The sequence below is a fragment of the Amblyomma americanum genome, chromosome 8 (genome assembly GCF_052857255.1).
Source record: "Amblyomma americanum isolate KBUSLIRL-KWMA chromosome 8, ASM5285725v1, whole genome shotgun sequence".
NCBI lineage: Eukaryota > Metazoa > Arthropoda > Arachnida > Ixodida > Ixodidae > Amblyomma > Amblyomma americanum.
The window spans coordinates 93,041,230-93,054,598 of record NC_135504.1 but is presented as its reverse complement, the minus strand read 5'-3'; the positions used below and the strand labels follow the sequence as shown (position 1 = coordinate 93,054,598).

At 51.8% G+C, this 13,369-nt stretch overlaps 1 long non-coding RNA gene across 4 annotated transcripts in view; it reads right to left on the bottom strand.

The window, feature by feature from the left end:
• Nucleotides 1-13,369, bottom strand: part of LOC144101998 (uncharacterized) — a 122,607-nt gene that overhangs the window by 29,933 nt on the left and 79,305 nt on the right. For 2 of the 4 annotated variants that reach the window (XR_013308138.1, XR_013308137.1), the window contains one exon: nucleotides 9,009-12,336. The exons of the other annotated variants lie outside the window; for them this stretch is intronic. This is a non-coding gene — a long non-coding RNA (uncharacterized LOC144101998). Of the gene's footprint in view, nucleotides 1-9,008; nucleotides 12,337-13,369 lie in introns of those variants that run through there. 4 annotated transcript variants of the gene reach the window in all.

Below are 13,369 nucleotides of genomic sequence, written 5' to 3'. Positions count from 1 at the left end.
AAGGGATACTCTAAACCACATTACTTGGGAATGTCTTAGCTCACCAGGGGCTAAGGAAGAAATAAATAGTTTTGAAGCCTGGGAGGCGCTGCTGCGGAGCGAGGACCCCAACGCGCAGCGCAAAGCCACCCGCGTGGCGGCTGAGACCGTGAAGCATCAGCTACACCGTCCTCAGCCAACGGCCTCTTCTCCTAATCGAGCTTAGGCTTCGGTCGAGCCTGAGAGGGAGTAGGGAGACCACCATCTGCCGGAAATAAAGTTTTTCTGAACTGAACTGATCTCCCCCTGCTGCCCCCCTCCTTCGAACGCAGCCGCCGCCGCGAGAGGACGTCAGTGCATCGGTTCCGCCAGTTTTTGGCTGGAGCCACGGATCTTCAACCGCAACCCCCTCAACACAGCCGCGTTTGATTTCCCGAAGTCGACAGCTACCTGTGCATACCCCTCGCACACATGTGGGGCAAAATTTAGGCCTTTTAGGACAAGATCTTCACTTGGGTACCGTGGCAGCGGCGCTAGGCCTAACGCCTACGCCGGTGCGCGGCCGGGAGTGAGTCGCCCACCCGCGGCAAGATGGCTTCGCCAAACCTACAACGTGGCTACGACCTGGACGCCATGGCCTGGTCCGAGGTTCCAGCAAATCCAGCGCCTGATAGCCTGGACTCTGCGCCCATCAAGAACTTGAAGTTATTCAAGCTAGTGGAACGCCGCTCCCGCAAGCGGAACGCTAACTCCAAGAAAGCGGACGCCACGTCGCCAGGCCGCTCAACACGGCACAACGCTGCTGCGCGCGCTGCAGCGCTTCACGGTGGGCCCCAGGGACCTGCTTCGAAACCAAAGCCGCTTCCGCGGCTTCATCCCGAAGACATCGTTATCATCCTGAAGCCCCGGGTGACCGTCGCTCTGAAGGATGTCTTTCAACATGGTGAGCCGGGAGCAGCGTTGCGGCCTACCTGAGCACCAAGGCCGCAGCATCGCTCAGCCTGCTCCCCACATGGGAGCAAAACCTGATCGTGGCAGGCACCCGAGAGCCGCACGTCACCGACAAGCTACTGCGGGACTTCGAACTAACAACACCGAAAGGCCAGCTCTCTATGTAGGGCCACTTGAAGCTCACTGGTGACGTGTGCCGCGGCGTCATCACCGTGGCCAAGCACGAGACCAGTGAGTCCCTGCAAAACAAGATCCAGTGGCGTGCTGGAGAGTTTGCCGATATCCGCAAGCTTGGAACATCAGACGTCGCGGCGCTCACCTTCGTGGGCAAGGTGGTGCCGCGATACGTTCATTACAACTCAGAAGTCCCCCTTGTACGTGCATATAAGAAAACGATCCCGGCCTGCGTGCGGTGCGGTACTGTGGGACACCGAGCGGACACATGCCCCTGCCCCGATCAAAATTGTGGCCTTTGTGGCCGTGCGGTGTCGACCGTCGACGGGGTGAAGACACCGCATGAGTGCACTCTGTCCTGTGCAGTCTGTGGGCAAGCCCACGCCACCAACTCCCGGGACTGCACGGGGAAATTCAGGCAGCTCAAGGTGCCCGGCCACAAGGCTAGGCGCCCAGAGCTCCCTGGAAAACAGCGACCTGGCCAGAGGAATGCCGCGTGGGGCTGACGCCATCGACAACAAAACGTCATCATCATCATCATCCTCGGTGAAGTCACCGCCCGGGAACAAGACTACGCCCCCACCGCCACCGCCCAGCGGCAGGAACGCTGGCCACTTCCCGGCGCTCAAGACAAATGGCGCTGCCGGCGCCCGGGCATCAGCGTCTCAAAACGGCAAACAACAGGTGAGCAGCTGGGCTGAGATCGCCTCCTCCTCCTCCCATTCCCCCTCCTCCCCAGTTACTGTCTCCGCACTCGACGCGGAATACAAAAAACAGATCGACGTGCTCCGGGCACAGAATGAACTTTTGCTCAACAAAAAATTCAAAATTTAGAATCAAAATTGGCGCCCGCCGCTCCGAGCCCGCAGAACTCGGACGCAATAGAAAGCGACGCGGAGATCTCGCCTGCCCTCGTGACAGCCATCTCCGCGATGGAGGAGCGCTTAACCTCTAAATTACGATCTATGATCGAGACCGCCATGGACCAAATCTTGACCAAGGTCACATCTGCCGTCCCCGCGGTAGTATCAAAACACATCTTGGACAACCCCCGCCTCCTCCGTCGGACGGGGCCCATTAGGGACGTATCCCGTCCTTCAAAATTCAACCGTCTGATTATTGATTCGGACAATGAGGACAGCTGCCCCACTCCTTCCATCATCACCCCCTTGATGGCGCAAGTAGCTGGCTCTGGGGCAGCAAATCCCTCCTCCTCCCCCTCAAGAATTTTAAATCATGGCGAGACACCTTAATCAAAGGAGTTCCGCCATCTCCAATTCGGCCATATCAACTTCCATAACACAATGGAACTGTAGAGGCTTTAAAAACCGCACTAAGCGGGCCAATTTCCACCTCTACCTTGAAACCTTCGAGTCCCTACCAGCCGTGGTTGCCCTCCAGGAGCCAGGCCAGGGCGCCACACTTTCAAATTACACGACGTTCCAACAGGATCCCGCGTCACGTCTTCTCGTTCACAAAGCCTACAGAGCCAACTTAGTGGATCTCGACCTCAAGCTCGAGTATTCCTATGTAATGGTGACTATCCTACCACTCCGCCGCAGGGACCCGCCGTTGCATATACTCAACGTGTACTGTGCTCCCAAACTCAAGCGAGTGACTTTTGCGGACCTCTTTAGCCGCGCGCTAAGAGTAGCGGGCCGCGGTCCCCTGCCGATTGTGGGCGACTTTAATGCTCCCAGTCAGCTGTGGGGGTATCGCAAGGAGGAGTCGCGCGGACGTAGGCTGGCGGAGCTTGCGTCCACGTTGGGCCTCACCCTCCACACGGACCCCGTCCACCCAACACGGCTAGGAAACTCCGTGACACGGGATACGTGCCCGAACTTAACCTTCACTCGCAACATACGACACGCAGACTGGCTCAACGCCGAGGAGGCCCTCGGTAGCGACCACTGCATCGTTAACACTACACTACGCACACGCCCCCTCAAGCGTCCCAGAACACAAGCCCATATCCCAGATTGTACGAAATTCAGGAAAAATTTTAACTCACTTGATAATACAGCCATTTCCGCGCAAGGCTACACAGCATGGTCCCAACAGCTGCTGGCACACCTTTCCTCGCACGAAACACACATCCAGCTCTCAGAGGTGGTCACGGACGTAGATAACCACCTTCTACACCTCTGGGAAGCCCGTTGCAGCCTAGTCCGCCATTGGTGACGCCAAAAACACAATAGAAAGCTCGAATTGCCGAGCTTACCCAGAAAGCGGCAGAGTACGCGGCCCAACTCGCCGACTCCAACTGGGTAGATAGATGCAACACGGCCGCGCGACAAATGTCCAGCCGAAACACGTGGCGTCTCTTTCGAGCCCTAATCGACCCAACCCAAACACGAACCGAAACACAAAAACATTTGCAGCGAGCCATGCATGCTTTTCCCGGCAACACAACTCAACTGGCACAGAAACTTCGAGACCAGTATCTGTGTACAGCCCAAGACCCCCGTGGATCTGCGTACTCTTATGCAGGCAGAGAAAACACGGAGCTGGATCAACCTTTCCAGCTCCATGATCTGCGGGCGGTTCTCTCCAAAATGAAACAGGGCACTGCGCCAGGACGGGATAAGGTCACCGTCAAGCTTTTGACGAACTTGCCCGACTTGGCATACCAGTACCTCCTGGAATACGTCAATGCGATTTGGCGCGGGGACACCCCCCTGCCAATCGGATGGAAAATGGCTTTGGTTACTTTTATTCCTAAAGCTGGCAAACCAATTGACACAGATAACCTCCGCCCCATCTCTCTCACCTCATGTGTGGACAAACTAATGGAGACGATGGTGCGGGATCGGTTATCTACATATCTTGAACACAAACATGTCTTTGCGAGCACCATGTTCGGATTCCGCCCACACAGATCCGCACAGGATGTCCTCCTGCAACTCAATCGGGAAGTCCTTGACCCCCTCGAATGCCCCCATAATGACCGGGTAGTACTCGCCTTGGATCTTAAAGGGGCATTTGACAATGTAACACATGAGATCATACTCACTAACCTAAGTCACACCGACTGTGGCCTCAACACATTCCGATACATAAGCCAATTTTTAATGGATCGTCATTCCTACATTCGAATTCAAGATAGCATGGTCCTTACCTACTCGGCACGCGGGGAACCCCTCAAGGCGTGGTACTTTCCCTGCTGCTCTTCAATCTGGCCATGATGCACCTGCCGGCCCAGCTGGGTGGTGTCGCCGGCGTGCAGCACGCCTTGTACGCCGATGACATCACTCTGTGGGCCACACAGGGCAGCACAGGGGACATTGAAACCAGCCTGCAAACAGCGGCGACGATAGTAGACCGCTACGCCCGCCGCTGCGGTCTTCAATGTTCCCCTCAAAAATCGTGCACCTCCGCCCCTCACAGAAGTGCACAACTAAAATATCTCTTTCTCTCGAGAGTGGTCCCATACGCGAAAGTGATGAGATACGGATACTCGAACTCTACATCCACAAACACAGGCGGCCAGAAACTACATTGGCCAAACTCTGTAAGGTGGGGGACCAGGTGGGCCGCATTGTCCGCCGGGTTTCCAACAAACGCGGAGGGTTACGAAGTAAGGATGCCTTGCGGCTGGCAAACGCCTTCGTAACTAGTCGAATTCTCTATTCGACTCTTTATCTCCACCTACGGAAACAAGAGGAGGACGCCCTTGAGGTCATCCTTCGCAAAACTGTTAAACGTGCCCTTGACCTCCCCATCACTACTTCAAACAGCCGGCTTATGGCCCTTGGGGTGGTGAATACTTTCCGGGAGGCGCACCTTACAAACCAGTACACGCGCTTGTCGCTAACGGAGTCGGGTCGCCGCCTTCTTGCTCGACTCCGTATCCAACACACCCCTCCAATGGAAGACAGGTTTCACATCCCGGAACTGTGGAGACGTGCCCTCCACGTGCGGCCTCTTCCACCAAACATGTCACATGAAGACCACAATGGTCGGCGCCTGGCACGAACGGAAGCGCTAGCCCGACATTATGGCAACAAAACAGGTGTATACTACGTGGACGCCTCCGGCCCTCACTACGAGGGATGGTACACGGCCGCGGTAGTTCACAACAGCAACACAGTTAACGACCTCACTTTCAGAGCCCGCAGTGCAACACAAGCAGAAGAGGTCGCGATTGCTCTCGCGGCCTCACATTCCAATTCAAAATACATAATCACCGACTCGCGAGGGGCCTGTCGGAACGTCGAACAAGGCTGCACTCCCTTCCTAGCCTATCGAATATACCAAAATTGCATACGGGATATGGACCCCGCAAATCGTCACCTCACATAGGCCCCTGCTCAACAGGGATTGGCAGGAAACGAGGCAGCAGACGCAGCCGCCCGCGCGCTCTCTCACCGGGCTGTTTTCTCCTCCCCACCTGATCAGGAACCCTATGTTAATCTGGTCTATACGTTCAAAAATATCGCAACCTACTATCAAGATAGCCATCACCTTTACCCTAGCCCATGTAAAGGCCTCAAGAAGGCTGATGAGCGGCTCCATCTCCGCCTCTTTACCAATACATTGCTGTGCCCGGCAGCCCTAAAACATTTCGACCCCTCCTTTAGCGGCAACTGCCCGCACTGTAGCGCGGTGTCTTCGGACACCTATCACATGGTGTGGGCCTGCCCCTCCAACCCAGCCATTCCCCCCATCCCCAACCCAACCCGGGAAGACTGGGAGGTGACCCTGCTCGGCTGTCACGACTTACAGGCCCAACAAGCCTTAGTCGGGCGCACCCGGGCGGCGGCTACCGCCACTGGGGTCCCAAACTAGGGACCTCCACCTAGTGTTTGTAAGGATCGGTCCCTTATGGGCTGATCCAAACACCTCCTGTCCGTTCTGAATAAATGTTTTCACCACAACCACCACCCCCTCCTTGGAGACGAAGCGGCGAGCCAGCGATGCCTGGACCGGCCGAGTGCTCCGGGCCACATCCTCTCCCGCCACCTCCTCACCGGCGCCACCCCCTCTCCCGCGCCGCCGGCCGCGGCAAGCCAGCGCGAAACCGCTCCCGAGGTGGCCGAGCGGCTCATCCCGTGGAGGCAGGTGACCTCTCGGGTGCGGTGGCGACGCAGGGCTGCCCTCACTAGGGCTGCCACCGCGGTGCAGGTGGCTGAGAACATCCACGGGACCGTCCTGTACCGGCCAGCCCAGCGGGACGCGGCCTTCTCCTGGGAGCAAGGATGGGAGCTGGCAGAGGAGCTCGGACCACGGCCTGGTGTCCTGGCCGTCCGCGCCAACACTCGGCGCGGTGTTGTGGCCGTGGACGTTGGGAATGCGGGCACCCTGCGCGAGCTGCTCGCCCTCTCCGTCATCCGCGGAGTGGCAGTCACCGCAAGGGAGCCAGCCCCCCGCAACCACTGCTCCGGCCTCGTTTTCGGGGTGGACGGGCGCCGGACGGTGGCAGAGCTGCTCGCCGCGACCGAATCAACGGTGCCGATCGTGTCGGCGTCGCTATCTGACAGCATTCTGACTGTCAGATTTGCGGCGCCGGTACCACCGGCACACATTTCTACTTGCAGGAGGCGCCTGGCTGTGCGTGCCTGCAGACCTCGCCCACTGCAGTGCGGGAAATGCGGCAGGCAGGGCCACACAACCGGAGCCTGCCATGCTCCACACCGCTGCATTCGCTGCGGGGGCCCCCACGACCAGGGCGCCTGTCCGAGCCGCAAGCCGCGCTGCCTGAATTGCGGCGGGCAACACGCGGCCACGGATCCCGCGTGCCCACACTGGCAGCGCGAGAGACATGTGGCCACCCTCCTCGCCACGTCGCAGGTGCCACTGTCTCGGCGCGCGGTCCGGGCCATGGTGACAGCGGAAACGGCGCCCGAGGCCACCCAGCAGCACCGCACTACACCACCTGGCGCTCTCTCATATGCGCGGGTGGTGACCAGTGGACGGAGCCAGCACAGCCAGCAGCCCCTGCAGCGGGGCCGGCAGAGACCGGACCCGCACACATCTCGCCAGGCACCACCTCCTCCTGCAGCAAAATTCCCAGGCCAGCCTCTGGATGCACGCGACACTGAAATCGCAAAGCTGAAGCTCGCCCTGCGGCCGCTCAGCTCCCTGCTCCCGGAGGGCTCAGACAGTCGCCAGGCCTGCTTAGAAGCTGCAGGCTCTCCTCTACAGGATTCCAACAACCATGGCTAGTCGCCGGGCTTTGCCTCGGATCCCCACAGTTCTGCAATGGAACGTGCGCTCCCTTGCGGCGCGGTACTCTGAACTCCGCGTGCGCATCGCGGAAAGCGTACCGGAGGTTATCGCGCTGCAGGAGACGTACGTGCGGGTCCACGAGGACGAGCCCCAAAGGCGGTTACCTGGACACGTTGGCTACCATTCGCCAACCAAGTGCGAGGAGCAGTCCTGTGCTGCAGTGCCCTGTGACGACCACTCCCATCGGCCTGGGAAATCGAGGTGTGCGGTGTATGTGCGGCGGGATGTGAAACACACTTTCGTCGGTTCGGCGGCGGCGACAACCGATGCTCAGGAGTGTGTAGTGGTGACAGTGCGCGTCGGTGGTGTTGACACGTCGGTGGCCTGTGTTTATGTGCGCCCAGCTGTCGCGTGGAACGCGCTGTGTTTTCGTGCAGTGTCTTCGTGCTGTGCCCCACGCCAAATCAACTGCGGTGACTTTAACGCTCATCACAGTGTGTGGGGCAGTGCCCGCCATTCAGCACGAGGAGACGACCTGCACGACGCAGCAACGCAGCTGGGACTCATCGCCTTGAACACCGGCGAGCCCACCTTCGGACTACGTGGAACACCCGGCTCCTGCATTGACATTGCCTTCGCATCCAGAGGCATCGAGGCGACATGGCACCGATCACCATCTCTCTGGGGCTCGGATCACTACTCCATCCTGATCGAACACACTGCGGCGGAAGCTCGCGCTAAACGCACCTACTCCATCGTGAACTGGAGCGCGTTCAGGCAGGCTGTAGACGAGGCGGCTGCTCTTACAAAAATGGGTTTGACCTTTCAGTCACTCATGAGTCACCCACGAGTCACCCCTGTCACCTACCTGTAGACTCGACCTTCCTGTAGACTTAGTCTGCAGAATGTCTGTAGACGCCGAGCGGATTTCAAGTAGACTAGTCTTTAATATGCGCGCCTAGTGTGTAATGTGTAGGTATATATATATACATATATACATTTTGAACCATGACACATTTTATAATTACGATTAAATCAGTTTGACCTTTCAGTCACCTGTGAGTCACCCACCAGACACCTTCATATAGACCTAGTCTGCAGATTTTCTGCAGACTAGGTCTAGATGTTCTGCAGACTAATGTGTTTAAGTATGTATGCATGCATGTATACTGAACCAAGACATTTTATCCTTAGTTTTACCTTTTTAAACTTTCCCACCGGATACACAGTCTGAGAGTGCCTGCAACCGACAGCAATTAATATTATTTGAAATAAGGTAGTGGCTATGTAATCTGCATTAAATACAGCAGTTGCACTATCGGTCAATTCAGTGTGGATGCAAGTCATATATAACGGTTATTCTGCACTCAGTCTCACGCCAGATGCTAGTTACAAATCATGCCTGCTTGCATCTACCAAAACTTGTTTGATCAGTAGAACACTAATTAAGGTTAAACCAGGGTTGTACATGATTTTCGCTAAAACTGGAGTGCCCATTCCTGGTATGTCCAGAGGAATGCCCAATTTAAGGCAGATTTCAATATCTCATGGCACATCTCTTGCATGCCCATTAGCTAACCCATAGGATTCCGATAAAACAAAGTATGACCTGCAGAAGGTATGCAGGTTTATACTCCAACAAGCTTACAGAACCGCTTACCAGAACACAATTACAGGCCACACAGGCCTGCGATAACAAAAGGTAGTTATATATACATCAATCAATCGACCTTTATTTGGCATTCATTCATTTACAAAAAAAAAAGCTTTGACAAGAACTAAAAGGTGCTAGTTTGCAGCTTAATGAGACTCTTGTTCTTGAAAGCAATGAAGACAGAAATAGAAGCCAACATCACATTTAGTTGGCGTCCACTGCAGGCAATGTGTTAACTGCGACACATACCTGAAGAAGCAGATATATGCAATATGCACCTGTAGTTATTCTCTTCAGGTGAAGATTTCACACTGAGCACACTAATTTTCCAAGAAAAACGCAAGACATAGCAGAAACACTGTAATGAAATTTATGTGCATAGGCAAGTCAACAAAATACATCGTAACTACAGACGTTTCAAACATTAAAATCTAACAATTGTTAGAGAAGTACAATAGTATGCACACCTACTAATTCATGTGTCGCTGCTATGGCAAAATACTAAAAAATAAACATTTGTGTGGCACAAACAACAGTTTTTATACCTAATTCACAGCAATGAACCAATTTACTTCGTTTGAGCAAGACAGGCTTAGCGCTCTGAAAGAAACCATTCAGTCGATTGTATGAGAGCACTTGACCAGTGCTTTTGAGAGCAATTCAAGTCTATGAAATGAGCACTGAATAAAGAATTTCATGGACACAAAAATAATGTACTCTCATAAACGTGTGTAGGCCCAATTGTATGCCAGGAAAACAAATACATCAACCTGTTGCACTGAATTGCACCTCTATATAAAGAAAGCTTTTACAAATAGTGTGCAGCCTACGTATGAAACACAAAAGAAACTAGGTTAATTTACACCTACCGTAGACAAGACAACACAAGCAACTAAGCGGCATGTACCAGGGCCAACAACAAAAAAGCTTATAGCAACAACTTGAGAAACGGCACTTTTAGTGCTGGAACAGCATGTATGAGAGGGATACAAAAGTAGTGATGATCATTTTGAGCCGCTTATAGTTCAAATCATTTTTATAATTTATTAAGCAAGCGTCAAAGTATTCTCCCCAAAATGCAATGCACTTGTGCCATCGGTTCTTATTTAAAATTCAACACTGTTGCAAAATTCTACCAGTTTAAGTTTATGGAAGAATGTTGCTTTGCCAAAAAAATGCTAGCAATGAGCAAGTATGTGCTCGAAATAAGATATTTTAGTATTTTCTCCCTTAGCACTTTAGTATAAAAAATTTCGTTGCTTCTGGCTACCTTCTGCCTCATGCAAGAACATCTTTATGATGCATCAAAAATGTACTTGCTCGCAACACAGCACACAAATGTCTTTGACGAAGACTGCAATAACATACATTTTCGTGGATTTTCGCAAACCATCTCCACTTCTTCTGACGTCATGCAAACTTCATGTATGATGGCTCCACTCAAGTTATCGGCAACAAATATTCTTACTACGTGAAGTTTGCGCAAATGAAAGACAACACGGCGAACACATGCACATGATTGATGTCCCTCTACACAAGTTGCCAAAATATTCTCGATTTGGCCGAATATGCCACTGATGCACACAAATGAGTTAAGGCGGCGTGACTTATCAAGGCCTTTCGTGCAGTAGAGGAATGAACCAATTAGCACTTTTTTGTATGAGATGCCACGGTTACAAGTCTCTCACTTTCCAAAAAAAACACCACAAGTGCTCTGAGAGTTCTTTCGCAAACTATACCCCCTTAAAAAGTACTTCATTAGCAGGTGCTTTGAATGGGCATCTTCAAAGTGGGAACATTTGTCCCATATTATGGGAAGGTTTGATAGAAAATAAAACTTCTCAACCACTTGCCAGCCAGCATAGCGTGTGCCATTTACAAGTTGAACGAGCTGCCCATTCATGCCATCAAATGCATGTGCTGAATAATTCCATATTGGGCCCCATACTTCCACTGATGCAACAAGGTGCAATAAAAGGTGGGTGTTATATGTCATATGTGCTATTCCGTACAGATCTTGGTACTCCCTCACAAACTCGTACATTGTCCTGCCAGCTTCTTTCAGTTTTTCTACAGCGACTGTGTCAGCAAGAAGAAAGTGCATCACCTTGACAAGCTTCAACCAATTCTTGTAATACACTCTTTGTAGAATGTTATTCAACACTACTGGAGAATAAAACAACAACCAGTTACGCCACTCTGATGCTTTCCAATATTTCCGGACTTTAAGCGAGCGCGGCAGCCCAGAAATCTCCCAGATAGATTTCAAAACACACAGCTGCTGGTCAATCTCATCAATTTTGCCTCCAAGACTGTACGGAAACAACACGGAGGTGTCAAACCACATGCATGCTGTGTGCCTAACAAAGCCAGCACACACAGCATGCATGTAGTCGACAACAAAACCTGCCGGAAATGAAAAAAATGCCAAATGAAACAGCACGTTTGAACCTTTGACACCACATTTGGCTTGCTGTGTTGCCTCTGCCTTAGCAGCATTTCGCAAAAATGTCTTGTGTGTTCTAGGCGCTGGTCGACAAGAGACAACAGGGTACACACGAACATGACCGCTGCCTTTCCTAACAACTTGTCCCTTATGCATGCACCAAGCACAGCCATAAGAACCATTAAATTGGTTCATGTTCATAACCATGGATCTGGCCACTGTGTCGACGCAACAGGACCCTGGAAAAATTCGCACCTTCAGAGTATTTCCTTTCAGGTTTGTGCACTGGAAACCACTGCCGGAAAGAATGTTCATTTGTTCAACAAATGGCTTGAGAAAGGAACACATTTTAGGTTTTGTGGTACCAAACCACAACCCAGCTAGAAGCTGGGTTGTGGTTTCTGGGGTAATTCATTTATTTGAAGAAGCAGCGGCCAGATGCTGTACCCAGATGACTCATAAAGAGGAACATCGTCTGTATTCCACGTTACTGACAAGTCATGAGTAGACATTGGCAGGTTGTGGTAACCTTGGCTAGTCGTCAGCTCGCCTACATCATAGGACAACTGTCTAGGCAATAACTTGAAGTTTAGTTCATCGAGCGAAAGCTCGTCCTTGACTTCTTTGGCAATGTCAAAAGTAAGAAAGTAGCTTTCATTTTTTTTAGTGTGTCGACAACAAAATCAACACCGCAGGTGTAACAGTGGAGTTCCTGTGCCTGCCTCTCACCTAGATAAAGTAAGCAAGATGGGCAATAAAAGTGCAGTGTGGCACTCTCCCTAGCATTTGTAAATTGCTTAAAAAAGATCTACTTCGATGTTGGTATGGCAGCTTCCTTAGGCACGTGGGCTTCAATGGCTTTAAAAGGCTCTCAGTTAGTGGTGTTATGCCGCAGGCAATGTCCAAGAATAAGCACCATGCTCTCACCAATGGTCAAGCGTGACCCAGGGTAGAGTTGCTCATCCTGCAAAATAAGAAAAACAGTTTTGAATACGGAACTGTCATACATCACATAGCCTGTATACAGGATTACAATACATAAAAGTTGTCAGGTTGGTCAGTTTACAAGCAAACTCAGCCTTGTGAGGAAAGTGAGCAAAAAGGAAGAAAAAAACAGGAGCACATAGGTGCGAGCTATGTCAAAACAAGAATTCTCATTTACCTGTTCCTTTCCCTTCTCCTTCCATACTCAATTGCTTCGCTTGCACTATTTTATTCTGTGGTTATTGAGACACGGGTTGTGTTAATCAGCTAGATGCCCAAGTTCAATGGCCGTAAATTCACACTCGGTAAGCACAACACCCTTCACTGCGCAATTCGCAACGTGCTTGATGTGTGTATATTCAGAAAAAGCAGCACACAAATCCTGTTCAAGTTCTTTAACAAGTCACCATGAGTCGCCGTGTCAAGAAGTCAAATATGTCGAAGTAATTCTACCCTAAACTAGTGGCAACAGTGCTTAGTACAGTTCAGTGATTGTTTGTGGCCTGACGGAGGAGGGATCCATCATAAGGAGTATTACGTTATGAGCACTCATTTTGACCTTGTTCCATTTTCCCTGAACGAGTGCAGGGGATGACAAGGGCTAAGGCAAAGAAGGGCGGACGATCACCTGCTTGAACAGTACAATTTTTTGTAATGACAGAATGTCTCATTTAATACTTCACGACGTGAGAAGACAGATGCGCTCTTTTTTAGTTGAATACCAAGAAAAAGGCTGCAGACAGACATGTCTGTCCATTTCCAGAACTAGACTAATTTAACACACATAACTGCAAAACCGACAGCCAAGCGCGAACGGAGGCATGTTATGGGAGTCGCGGTGACTTGTAACGAACAGCTCATAAAGAGAAACAAATGTGGAATGAACAGTCCTTCATGACAAGCAGAAGTGTTATGAACAAAACTATGAAAGAATGAACCTTTTAATAATAGACTAGGTCCCACTTAGAACTTTTTTCGGGAGGAGAAAAGACCCGCCCGTCCTTGCCTTACGA